Below are 14,509 nucleotides of genomic sequence, written 5' to 3'. Positions count from 1 at the left end.
GAGATGCCAGAAATTATGAAATCTGCAAAATTAACCAACTCTAAATTAGTTCACCAAAATTAAATTCTCTTAAGACTGTTATCAAATTATGTTAATAATGTTACACAATGGAAACTATTTTAATCTTTGGCTCACAGTTTTTTTAAAAAATGAATTATCTGAATTACAGTTTACTAAGAGAGAAAACTGTTCTCCACTCACATTTCACAACACACTTGTATAAGTTAAACATACTTCCAAACAACCACATAATTTAAATAAATTGTGGTCTATTTTTTAGTTTCTGCCCTGATGGAATTGACCTGTCCATGGGATACACATTTTGTTCAAAGAATACTCTGTGGTTATGTTACCCTGTAGGAAAACAGCATTTTAAAATGAAAATATATAGAATTAGATAGCAAGAGAATTATGCTGGAGAAAACATCTTACTTTTGGAGAAAAACTAGAACTGAATTTTATGCCCATTTTCTTTTTTTTTGCCTGCATAATATGTTTTATTTTTTTATTTTTAAAATATAAATTTATTTATTTTAATTGGAGGCTAAATTAGTTTACAATATTATATTGGTTTTGCCATACATCAACATGTATCTGCCATGGATGTACACATGTTCCTCATCCTGAACCCCCCTCCCATATCCCTCCCCGCACCATCCCTCTGGGTCATCCCAGTGCACCAGCCCCAAGCATCCTGTATCCTGCATCGAACCTGGACTGGCAAGTCATTTCTTATATACTATTACACATGTTTCAGTGCCATTAGTCATGCTTTGTGTTATAATAGCAATTAGGGTTTGGTTTGGTTTGGTTTGGTTTTTACTAAAAACTCAAGTCAAAGATTTCTTTCAAGTGTGTAAATGATGAATGAAAAGATAAAATAGAGCTACACAGGCTATATGCCAGCACTGCTTTTATTACTGAACACTATCAGAGCTCAGAGCTATCACCAGATATACATTACTGCAACTAAGGCAACAATACTCAAAGTTACACGTAATTCCATTTTTATTTTTTATGAATGGAGTTTATAATGCCAGACACATTTATTTAATCAGATGTATCATACATTTTAAAGCATTTTTTTAAATGACACAATATTACAGACTGTCAATGAATTACTCTGACATAGGAATAATGTCCTTTTTAGGGAGTGAAAAATTTAAAAGTACCAGGTGTTTTTCTGGTCTTTCACCTGGAAGGGACTTAACTTTAAATCCACAGGGCCTCAGGCCACTGTGCAGATACTCAAAATATTCAAAATGTGGCTTTCAGATATTTTTAATGTTAAATGTTCTCGTTCCAACCCTGCACATGTTACTGGGATGCCAATAGTATATGTACATGTTAGGCTAGAATTTGGAGTTTAGAAATTTTGAATCTATTCCAAGGTTTCCTAGGACATATTAGAAAATATGAAACTGCCCCCGTTATGTTTGAATTCTGAGTGTTCCTGGTACACTCTGACTTTCTGGTTCAGAGATAAACGCTTGAAGTGGCCTCGTAAACTTGATGGTTTCTGGGACATTCAATATCTTCCTACGACATTTTGATGAGTCTAGTGTAAATGAATCATAAGCACATGGATTAAATCCCCCATGAACCACTCAAGGCTATGAGACACCTTAGGAAACAGCAGACTCAAATATGCCTCGCTGACCCCTCAGTGTTTTCAGGATACTCAGTGTACACAGACTCAGCGAGTACATTCAAAACAAGATCAATGTGACCAAAAGTGCTCATGTTTTCTTGAACTTGTCTTGCTGCCCCTTCCATTGTGATGAAGGGAACCTCATCAAACATCACAGTTCACCCTGCAGTCTCTGCGGCCCCAGATAATCTGACATCCTGGTTTTGCTATAGGCTTGTTTTGAACATAACCCTGCTGCTGCTTCTGCTAAGTCGCTTCAGTCGTGTCCGACTCCATGCGACCCCATAGACGGCAGCCCACCAGGCTCCCCTGTCCCTGGGATTCCCCAGGCAAGAACACCGGAGTGGGTTGCCATTCCTTCTCCAATGCATGAAAGTGAAAAGTGAAAGTGAAGTCGCTCAGTCGTGTCTGACTCCTCGAGACCCCATGGACTGCAGCCCACCAGGCCGCTCCGTCCATGGGATTTGCCAGGCAAGAGTGCTGGAGTGAGGTGCCATTGCCTTCTCCGAACATAACCCTAGGTAGTTTAAAATTCTTTAGACTGCCCACCTTACACTCTCGACTTTCTAGTTAACTAGACAGAACTGAGTTTATACCAAAAGAGGATTATGTTGTGAATTATTAAACTGGGTTCTCTCCTCAAAATATTTAAAGATTTATAAAATATCACCAACATTTTATGAAGTTCTTTCCTCCCACCTGATTCCTTAAATCTATGTTCAGGGAAAAATAATTATTTATGCTTGATACATTCAAAATCAATTGTGTATATGAGATATGGTGAAATATCTGATGGGTATAATGATTTTATAATAGTACTTGAAAGGCCTTAGAAAGGATCTAGTTTACACCAGTCTAATCTAACTTAGTCTTTCAAGTAGGGAGTTTCCAATAGACTTAGTAAATTGTCACAGATGTACTCAAAATGGTCTTCCAGGGCTTAGGAAAAGTGTATCCTCTATAAGTGTCCACAATCTGTCTGAACAGTAAAATCAAGCTACTCCCAGTGGAAGTCAACTATGTTTGCAAACATGCTATTTTTAAAAAATATTTTACACTGTAATTTACAATGGAATTTCAAAAATGCAGTCATTTCCACCCATTTGATTCTTACTTTACTTTACATATAAACCAGTTGTTTTTCCATTTTGAAGAATTTAGCACAGTAGTGGTGTTTCAGCACTTTCTTTCCATTTCAAAAATGAGCCAAGTATTGATGTGGTTAGATCTATGACTCTTCAAACCATTAGAAATTATAACTGTGTGATAAATATAGCAATTTCCAAATTGGCAACTCATATTGAATTAAAGAATTAGGAACTATCTATAAAAAAGCTATCTCCAAGTCATCAGAGTTTCTACAATGACATAAAGTACACTAGCAGTTCTCCCAAACCATGGGCCCTGGTCTTTTCCAATTTTATTTGTGAAAATAAAGTTAATCTAAAATTTAATATTCTGGCAAGTTGCACACAGAATTGCTTCTGTGGTTTTTGGTATAAAGCTGCTCCCATGGAGATTATAGTTCTTTTTTTCTTCTACTTTATGTATTTCAAGAGCTAAAATTAATATGAGAAAGGATTCTTGTACATATGTTAGGTTGGCCAAAAAGTCCATACATGACATTTTATAGAAAAAAATCTGAATGGCTTTTTTGGCCAACCCTATACATATTCTAACAAAGATAATCAAGTATTTAAAGTGTTTAACTTATCAGTGTATTATTTAGATTTAATAATGATACAGCTATCCAAGATTTTAAAGTATTTGATAATATGAGGACATAATATTTTGTATTTACTGTCATTTAAAAAAAAATCCATCAAATTTCTTATTTCCAGTTGTTGAGGGTATAGATTGTCTCTTTATTTGCTATCAACATTATGACTAATATATATATATCTTTCAACATTTCGAAAAGTTTTATTTTCAATAGGTACATTTCCAACATTTCTCTCCCAAAGCAAAATCTGGGAGATGGTGAAGGACAGGGAAGCCTGGCGTGCTGCAGTCCAAGGGGTCACAAAGAGGAGGATGCGACTTAGCAACAGCGAGCAACAATATTTCTCTGGGTAAACTGGATACAGAGAGAACTGCTACGGCTGAGAATCTACAACGATGCAGAGCACAATTTGGAAACCAGTGCTGCAGCCTGTATAATAAAAGTTATTTACTTAACACTCTTCCACGGTCACCACACTAAACATTATACTATAACATGCATAAGTAAGAGATGAAAAGCTAGTACTGATCTATGAATCTGACAATGATAGCACCATGAATAAATTGAAGAGTTAGTTGCTCAGTTACCTCCAACTCTTTGCCACCCCATGGACTGTATACTGCCAGGCTTCTCTGTCTGTGGGATTTCCTGGGCAAGAATACTATAATGGGTTGCCATTTTCTTTTCCAGGGGATCTTCCTGACCAAGGAATCTAACCTGAGTCTCCTGCATCTCCTGCATTGCTGGTGGAATCTTTAGAACTCTTTACCTTCTGTGTATTAATACATTAGGTCCCAGAATTAATTCTTTTTATAACTGAAAGTGATTGCACCCTTTGATCAATATCTTCCCCGACCCCTAGCCTCTGTTACTGTGAGTTCAACCTTTACCTTTTTTTTTTTTTCTTTTTTAGATTTCACATATTAGTGAGATCATGCAGTGCTTGCCTTTACTGCATCTGGCTTATTTCAACTTAGCCTGATGTCCTCCAGGTTTATCCATGTTGTCATGAAGACTGAAGTTAAAGAACCAATACATGGAGAGCCAACGACACAAGAAGAATTACAGGTGAAAGAGCAAGTCCACTAAAGAGGAAAAGATAGGATTCCAGGCACAGCGGTTCTTGGGCACAGGCACAGGGGAGAGAAGGGCCCTTGAATGGGAGAAATGGAGACACAGCTGACCAGAGGAACAAATCGTGTTTGGGAGCACTGAGGCTCCCTTCAGCTGAGACTAGAGACTATGACTTTGCTGTGGCACCACTGTAGGTGACCGTAATTTCCTCTGTAAATACTAGGGGTCAAAACAGGGAGGGCGCCAGGTAGAGTAATCTTGACTTTGAACTTGCTACTAGGGAAGAGCAACAGTGAAGGTTTTAGCAGTAGAGCAGTTGAAATATCAGACTACTGGGTCTTCCATGTAATAAGAGGCATGAAAAATAAAGGAAGATATGCTGAGGATGTGGGATGTTTAGGATTTCATGGTTGGTTGGAGCAGTTCTAGACAATCACAAGGTTTGACAGTGGCCATGGGAGTGAGTGGTCAAGGTCAATGGATCTGAGGAAGGTTGAGGATGAGGGGAAATGGCTGTGATTCTCATTCTTGGCTGCACATTAGAATCACTTGGAGAGCTAGAAAAACTCGATACACAGGCCCAGGTGAAATCAGAACCTTTGAGGATGGATATTTTTTAAATGCACAAAGGCTAAGAACCACAAAGCTCAGTTGCTGCCTGTTTTGCCTAATTGGAGTCCAAATACACTCAAGACAGTAAATTACAAGGATATTTTTGGTTTTAGAACTCTTACTGAAGAAAACATTATGGAAGATGAAGGCAATGGCAAAATTGCCAGCATGGAAAGCAATAAACAATTTCAAACTCTGTTAAGTATGCTGTGGTTTATATTAAAAGATAAATGGAACTAGGATTGTGCTGTCTGAATTCTTTCCCATGGGAACCTAGAAAAACATTTAAAACCCTAATTCCTTCTATGCTCCCCGAGACTTGGAGTGCAAACATATTTCTACTCTACTTTTTAAAAGTTCAGTCAGGCCAGGCTAGAGCTATAGGCCTACAAAACACTCCCAGACTCAACATTGCAATCATTTCCTTCCTTGATTTGAGATTGTTGTCTTGGATTTAGGTTCTTAGACTGGGATCTGTCCTTGCTAGTTTTTCAAACACCACTAAGCCCCAGCAAATTGCAAATTTGGAAAACTCAGCAGTGGCCACAGGATTAGAAAAGGTCCATTTTCATTCCAATCCCAAAGAAAGGCAATGCGAAAGAATGTTCAAACTACTGCACAATTACACTCAACTCACATGCTAGCAAAGTAACACTCAAAATTCTCCAAGTCAGGCTTCAACAGTGTGTGAACTGTGAATTTCCAGATGTTCAAGCTGGATTCAGAAAAGGCAGAAGAACCAGAGATCAAATTGATAACATCCACTGCAACACTGAAAAGGCAAGAGAGTTCCAGAAAAACATCTACTTCTGCTTTATTGACTATGCCAAACCCTTTGACTGTGTGGATTACAACAAACTGTGGACAATTCTTCAAGAGATGGGAATACCAGACCACCTGACCAGCCTCTTGAGAAATATGTATGCAGGTCAGGAAGCAACAGCTAGAACTGGACATGGAACAACAGACTGCTTCCAAAAAGGAAAAGGAGTACGTCAAGGCTGCATATTGTCACCCTGCTATTTAACTTATATACAGAGTACATCATGAGAAATCCCAGACTGGATGAAGCACAAGCTGGAATCAAGATTGCCAGGAGAAATATAAATAGCCTCAGATATGCAGATGACACCACTCTTATGTACAAAGTGAAGAGGAACTAAAGAGCCTCTTGATGAAAGTGAAAGAGGAGAGTGAAAAAGTTGGCTTAAAACTCAACATTCAGAAAACTAAGATCATGGTATCTGGTCCCATCACATCATGGCAAATAGATGGGGAAACAATGGAAACAGTGAGAAACTTTATTTATGGGGGGCTCCAAAATCACTGCAGATGGTGACTGCAGCCATAAATTAAAAGATGTTTGCTCCTTGGAAGAAAAGCTATGACCAACCTCAGTTCAGTTCAGTTCAGTCACTCAGTCATGTCTGACTCTTTGCACGGACTCCAGCATGCCAGGCCTCCCTGTCCATCACCAACTCCTGGAGTCCACCCAAACCCATGTCCATTGAGTCGGTGATGCCATCCAACCATCTCATCCTCTGCTGTCCCCTTCTCCTCTTGCCCTCAATCTTTCCTAGCATCAGGGTCTTTTCAAATGAGTCAGCTCTTTGCATCAGGTAGCCAAAGTATTAGAGTTTCAGCTTCAACAGCAGTCCTTCCAATGAACATCCAGGTCTGATCTCCTTTAGGATGGACTGGTTGGATCTCCTTGCTGTCCAAGAGACTCTCAAGAGTCTTCTCCAACACCACAGTTCAAAAGCATCAATTCTTCGGTGCTCAGCTTTCTTTACAGTCCAACTCTCACATCCATACACAGCATATTAAAAAGTAAAGACATTACTTTGCCAACAAATGCCTGTCTAGTCAAAGCTATGGTTTTCCCAGTAGTCACGTATGGATGTTGATAAAGGGGCAGGCTGTGCATGGTGATGGGCACGAGGTATGCGGGAAATCTCTGTCACTCCCTCTCAATTTGCTGTAAACCTATAACTGATCTAAAAAATAATAATAAAAAGAAAGTGACCTAAGGCTTCAGAAGATAAAACTTTGCTGAAGTTAAATCTGAAATTAACCTGCACACTAGACTCCAAGTTCAAAATCAGATATTTTGACTCAGAAGACAGAACTCCTACTACACTATTTTCATATATATATATATACACACACACACACACATATATGATTCATATATATGTATTCATTCATATATATATACATATATATATACACACACACACACACACAAGAATATGTGTAAATGCAGACATGTATATTTTAAGACAAAACATACAATTCCAGGAAAAAAGTATTTGGTAGCTGTCACTAATCATGTGAGATAAATTTAATATATATTTAATTCTATTATAATTTACTGTAGAAAGGCATGCCAGAGTTATTATTACATCAAAAAACAAAACAAGCAAACAGAACAAAATGAATAAGAACAAAACATTCAGCTCCCATCTGACATCCCCCTCTGCCGAGACGTATTTTGTAGCTCATCTCCATTCAAGTTCAGATCTCAAGTTTGAAGATATTGGCTACCTTGATGGATGTATGGCTGTTGTTATCTTCCATTTTCACAATGGCTTCTCCTTTTTTTTTTTTCCAGACATACATCTAGCTCTCTCCCTTTCATCCAAATGAAGAGGGGTTACTCCTCATCCCTCTGTGACCAATTTTTTTTTTTTTCTTCTAATTTTATTTTATTTTTAAACTTTACATAATTGTATTAGTTTTGCCAAATATCAAAATGAATCCGCCACAGGTATACATGTGTTCCCCATCCCGAACCCTCCTCCCTCCTCCCTCCCCATACCATCCCTCTGGGCCGTCCAGTGCACCAGCCCCAAGCATCCAGCATCGTGCATCGAACCTGGACTGGCAACTCGTTTCCTACATGATATTTTACATGTTTCAATGCCATTCTCCCAAATCTTCCCACCCTCTCCCTCTCCCACAGAGTCCATAAGACTGTTCTATACATCAGTGTCTCTTTTGCTGTCTCGTATACAGAGTTATTGTTACCATCTTTCTAAATTCCATATATATGCGTTAGTATACTGTATTTATGTTTTTCCTTCTGGCTTACTTCACTCTGTATAAGGAAGCCGTGCCACAGTTGTTAAAGCCAGGTATCTGATCAGCACCACACGATGGTACTTTAGAATGACTGACGCTATTAGCCTGAGACTCACCATCAACCCAATTCTCAGTTGGCAGAAGGCCTGAGAATCTAGAAACAGAATCTGAGAATCTAGAACCTGAGAAAGTATTTCAAATTGTTCCCAATACATCATTACTCCAAAGCTCTGAATGGTGTCTCAGGGTTGGTACTTACTAAATCTAGCTCATTTCCCATGATCAACACCTCTCTCCAGTCTTCCTGTTAAATTCCTGATCCTTTATCTCTGCAATCAATACCTAAGATGAAAACCCCTTTGGCTTTGTTCTTACCTTATCCCATTGATACTAAGATGCTACTGATGGTGAGACACATCATCAATTTGTTAACAGTTTTTCATGAGAAAAAAAATAAACCCTACCTTTTTAAGTGAGCACATCAATTGCATGACTCATCCTAATTTCAGAAATGCTATAATAAAAGAATACTTCAAATTGTCAAAATACAGAATGTCCTTGGCCATATCCTCATTCAGCACAGTTTTCTTCCGCTTCAGTATTTTCTGTAGCACCATACTCTCACGTCCACTATACCTCTCGCATAGCACCATCCATTAGAATATTCTACAGTGAGAAAAATGTTCTAAAATCTCTGCTGCCCACTATGTAGAATTACATGTGTCTATTAAACACTTGAAATGTAGCTAGTGTAACTGAGGCAATAAATATTTTAATCTTATTTTACCTGAACATGTAAATGACCATATGTGGCTAGTGGCTGCGGTATTGGTTAGCACAATTCTAGAATCCCAGAACTAGAATCCTTAAGTTCCATTAAATGGACACTATTCCTACAATTTTTAAAATGGACTTATGTTTCTCCTGTTACTGAAACTTGACAAGTAGTTAACAATCACTGGTTCTCCATTGCCCTTCTAGTCTACCATTCCAACAGCTTCCTTCAACTAACCCTGTCTCCCCTTCGGAGTCTATCAGATCAGATCAGTCGTTCAGTCATGTCTGACTCTTTGCGACCCCATGAATCGCAGCACGCCAGGCCTCCCTGTCCATCACTAACTCCCGGAGTTCACTGAGACTCACGTCCATCAAGTCAGTGATGCCACCCAGCCATCTCATCCTCTGTCGTCCCCTTCTCCTCCTGCCCCCAATCCCTCCCAGCATCACAGTCTTTTCCAATGAGTCAACTCTTTGCATGAGGTGGCCAAAGTACTGGAGTTTCAGCTTTAGCGTCATTCCTTCCAAAGAAAGCCCAGGGCTGATCTCCTTCAAAATGGACTGGTTGGATCTCCTTGCAGTCCAAGGGACTCTCAAGAGTCTTCTCCAACACCACAGTTCAAAAGCATCAATTCTTCGGCGCTCAGCCTTCTTCACAGTCCAACTCTCACATCCATACATGACCACAGGAAAAACCATAGTCTTGACTAGACGAACGTTTGTTGGCAAAGTAATGTCTCTGCTTTTGAATATGCTATCTAGGTTGGTCATAACTTCCCTTCCAAGGAGTAAGCGTCTTTTAATTTCATGGCTGCAGTCACCATCTGCAGTGATTTTGGAGCCCAGAAAAATAAAGTCTGACACTGTTTCCACTGTTTCCCCATCTATTTCCCATGAAGTGATGGGACCGGATGCCATGATCTTCATTTTCTGAATGTTGAGCTTTAAGCCAACTTTTTCACTCTCCACTTTCACCTTCATCAAGAGGCTTTTGAGTTCCTCTTCACTTTCTGCCATAAGGGTGGTGTCATCTGCATATCTGAGGTTATTGATATTTCTCCTGGCAATCTTGATTCCAGCTTGTGTTTCTTCCAGTCCAGCGTTTCTCATGATGTACTCTGCATATAAATTAAATAAACAGGGTGACAGTATACAGCCTTGACGAACTCCTTTTCCTATTTGGAACCAGTCTGTTGTTCCATGTCCAGTTCTAACTGTTGCTTCCTGACCTGCATACAAATTTCTCAAGAGGCAGGTCGGGTGGTCTGGTATTCCCATCTCTTTCAGAATTTTCCACAGTTTATTGTGATCCACACAGTCAAAGGCTTTGGCATAGTCAATAAAACAGAAATAGATGTTTTTCTGGAACTCTCTTGCTTTTTCCATGATCCAGCGGATGTTGGCAATTTGATCTCTGGTTCTTCTGCCTTTTCTAAAACCAGTTTGAACATCAGGGAGTTCATGGTTCACATATTGCTGAAGCCTGGCTTGGAGAATTTTGAGCATTACTTTACTAGCGTGTGGAGTCTATACCATCTGCTATTTTCTAATATCTAAAACTTCTTTCAACAGTGCATAAGACTCTTATGCATGGGCCATACTTTTTCTTTCTGTCCTAGTGGGTACTGTTGCTACCAATACACCTTAATCATGGTGATAATTTTTTTTCATATTCATTTCCACCTCACTTTGGAAAGCCTAAGTAATGCAGATGGTCATCTCTAATTCTGCCTTCTAATACTTTAAGTTCTGCAGTCCCCATCCATCTCCAAGACTTAAAAAACAGTCACAATTTCCAACTCTAACTAGATCTGTTATTTTCCTACTTAAACTTCCTAGCTCACTCTGAACTTGATGCATACCTTTGTGAGAATAACCAGATCAGAGAGCATTCATTTCTGACTTTCTATAAATCTTGATGTCCACTGCTTTCTCTGTACCTTTCAGGCTGTTGAGTACTATTATTAGAAAAAGGATTAACCATGTTAACTGGGTATTCCATGCATAATGCTATTTACTTTTATCAGGAGTTCAATGCCAGGAGTGAAGTTCTATTATTCAACAAAAATCATTATATTATGTTTAAGTTCACAACCTTATCTCATTTGCCTTTACTGTTATTTTCTAAATAATAATAATACAAAAGCTAAGATTTCTGAATACTTATAATGTGTCAGATACTAGTCTAAGCATAATATATGTGTTTTTAATATTCATGTGGGCCCTGTTCTATTGGTCCTACCATTTTTGTCACTTTAGAGAAGAAGAAATATATACAAAATGGTCTCATTACTATGACAGGATAAAATCTGCTTTACATGAACTGGCTCAACATCTCTCATCTGAAACCACTACTTGTTCTCTTTCCTTTTTCTGTTTTTCAGAGAAATAATGTTTCCCCTTTCCAAAGTAAATCAATCCATGCATTCTCTTAATTCTACCTTTGAGCATCTTTGTCTTGATTCTATCCGCACTTTCATCCTTTGGCACTTTCTCCTTCTCTTCCTTTGACACATTCATTTTCTCCCTCCTTCATATGTCCCTGTCCCTACTCAAAGTGTTTCTCCCCACTCTGCCCACAAATTCTCATTTAGAAACCCCAAACCAAAAAAGTCCTCTCTCAAATTTACCTGTTTGTTTTTTCCCCAGTCTCCTCCCTTTCCTTTTTCACCCCTTCAGTCCCGTGAAACAATGGGGGAGCAGTGCAGTCCAGGACCAAGCCTGACCTCAGGCAGTGGTGAAGTGGGAGTCCATGCATACACTGTGGCACAGATATATAGTAGCGTTCAGCTTTAACATGCAGCAAGCTAAGTATCCAGGCAGACCCATGCACAGAGTTATGATATGGCCTCTGCCTCTGGATCCAACCCCTGGTGGCTCAGACAGAAAAGAATCTGCCTACAATGTAGGAGACCTGGGTTCAATCCCTGGGTTGGGAAGATCCCTGGAGAAGGGAACGGCTACCCACTCCAGTATTCTTGCCTGGAGAATTCCATGGACAGACAAGCCTTGGTGGGGTACAGACCATGGGATCACAAAGAGTCGGACATGACTGCACGACTAATACTTTAATACTTTCACTTATAATTAAGAATTATTTCACATAACTTTTCAATTATCTGGTTATTTCTTCATTTTACCTGATAGTTCATTTCTCAAATGATAAAATTCTTAGCATTCCTTCATATCCTTATAATCTTATATCTGTCTGTATCAGTTCTCATTTTTATATTTCAGTTCCTAAGATATTATTATTAGATCAAATCTGAACATGGTATTATTTGTCTTAGCATTTCAATATAAGGTGATGAGTCATCTCATCCCACCAGTCACTCTCTTTTATGCTCTTTCTGTTGTTTAATTAACTGACAAGAATTGTACCTCTTGGCTGATGCAGAATTCTAAGATGGCTCCACTGTGGTCAGCCTTGGTGTTACTCAATGATTATATTAAGTTACACAGAAAAAAGAACTTTTGTAGCTATAATTAAGGTTACTAATCAGTAGACATTATGATAGAGAAACTTTCCAGTATGTCTAGTCTTATGAGTTCTTTCAAAGTGATAGAGTTTTTTTTTTTGGGGGGGGGTGCAGTGTAACACATATAGGAAGTCAGAGAGATTAGAAATGTGTGAAAGTTTCGACAGGAAAGAGGTTCTCCAATGGTGGGTGGAGATGACCAACAGGTTAAGAACCTAAGATGAACCCTAGGAGGCCAGAGGAATCTCCAGCCAACAGCCAGCAAGAAAATGGGGACTTCAATCCTACAACTACAAGGAACTGAATTTTTCCAATGACATGATTGAGTCTGGAAGATGACCCTGAGCTCCAGATAAGAAAAGGTGGCCCACACCATAATTTCAGTCTTGTGAGACTGAGCACGTAATGTGGCCATGCCAACCTGGATATCTGAGCTAAGAACTGTGAAAGTGAAAGTGTTAGTCACTCAGTCATGTCCAACTCTTTGAGACCCCATGGACTGTACCCCAACAGGCTCCTCTGTCCATGGAATTCTCCAGGCAAGAATACTGGTGTGGGTTGCCATGACCTTCTAGAGGCGATCTCCCCAACCCAGGGATTGAACCTGGGTCTCCCGCACTGCAGTCAGATTCTTTACCACCTGATCCAAAAATAAAGAAGGAAATGGGTGCTGTTTTAAGCTGCTAAGTGTGTGGTGATTTGTTAAGCAGCAACGTAGAACACAGACAAAAGCATCTGGATAAAGTGTCACTGAGTCTTTTATATCTGTAGATAAGAGGAAGGAGTATTGCAGAGTTTTGAAACACTAATTTGCAAATTTTCTTTTAAAATAATGTCTCAATTCAGTTTTTTAACTCAATTAAGTTAAAAAATAAAGGGACTTTGCCAAAAGTCTTTAAAAAAATCAGTTAGACTGCCACATTAGTCAGAGATTCCTTAGAACATTTCAAAATAAGGTAATTTATTTAAGTAATGGCTAGTGTCCTTATTTGTATTTAAATAATGTTTGCTGAATTCCATAAAGTCAGAGATGGAGACTTAAGTATTCAATGGGATGTGTTTTCCATATCTCAAACTCTCAAATAAATATCTATTAGAAATTCAGGCAAAAATAGGGAATCATGGATTTGTTATTAAATGGCTGATAAGTTAAAGGGCAAATGGGTTACTTAACTAAGTTTTTAATTTGGAGATTCTGATTATATAAATTTTGGTGAAACAAACTCAAAGTCTGTTGTTTGCAAACACAGAAACAAAAATTTTTATAATAGCCTTCTAAACTAAAATAAAAACACAATCAAAATATTAGTATTTTAATGATGAGAAATAAGCATTAGTTTGTTTAGCTTTCATTGGTAAAAACATATTAAGAACCAAATCATGTCACAAGTCATTTGCAGCATGAGAATAGAGTCAATATTTTGATTAAATAAATTAAGGTAATAACCTTAATGAGCAGTGAACTGAAATACCAAAATGTAGTGATGAATGAAGGCATTCTAAGAGCCTGTGAAAGTACAAACTTCTATTGCTTCCTGTCCCTAAAACATAAATCTAATATTTTCCAACATAGCTTTTTCTTACTTTCACAATCCACAAATGGTAAAGCTTCTGTTTCTTTTGAAAAGTCCAATAGGCCCATGATGAAGTTCTGTATTTTGTATTTAATTGTTCACATTTCCTCTATTCAGTTGCTTGAGAATACTCTGCTCCACAACCACATTTAGGTAATAAACATAATAAACCTTATGTACTAAGAGTCTAGGTCTAGCCCCTTCAGTAGTATTTTTCATTCTTTAGGGTAAATATGCCTGGCTCACTTGAGGTAAGCAACGTTTCTCATGAATCAGTTAATTAAACTGAATTGTGATTAATTTGGTCAGATCAACACCCTTATAGTAGGGAATATCTATCCCGAGACCACCAATTCCTTTCAGAAAAGTCACCAAGCAGGTGGTATGGGTATTTTGCTACTGTTCAAATGAGGATTAAAATGACAAAAATAGAGGTGATTTTAAAAATCTAGGATTTATTTTTCCAAATAGGAGTATATTCTAAGTTCACTGTTACATACATTTATTATTTTATCATTATCTAGGCACTGCATTT

At 38.3% G+C, this 14,509-nt stretch overlaps 1 protein-coding gene across 10 annotated transcripts in view; it reads right to left on the bottom strand.

The window, feature by feature from the left end:
• PDE4D (phosphodiesterase 4D) overlaps positions 1-14,509 on the bottom strand; it is a 1,605,399-nt gene that overhangs the window by 649,602 nt on the left and 941,288 nt on the right. For 2 of the 10 annotated variants that reach the window (XM_059878812.1, XM_015459068.3), the window contains exon 1: positions 1-14,509. This exon is cut by the window's left edge; it is cut by the window's right edge and continues 23,719 nt beyond it. The exons of the other annotated variants lie outside the window; for them this stretch is intronic. The gene's annotated coding sequence lies outside the window, so the exon portion shown is untranslated. 10 annotated transcript variants of the gene reach the window in all.

This window comes from Bos taurus, chromosome 20 (assembly GCF_002263795.3).
Source record: "Bos taurus isolate L1 Dominette 01449 registration number 42190680 breed Hereford chromosome 20, ARS-UCD2.0, whole genome shotgun sequence".
NCBI classification, from domain to species: Eukaryota; Metazoa; Chordata; class Mammalia; order Artiodactyla; family Bovidae; genus Bos; species Bos taurus.
This window is presented reverse-complemented; position numbering and strand designations above follow the sequence as displayed.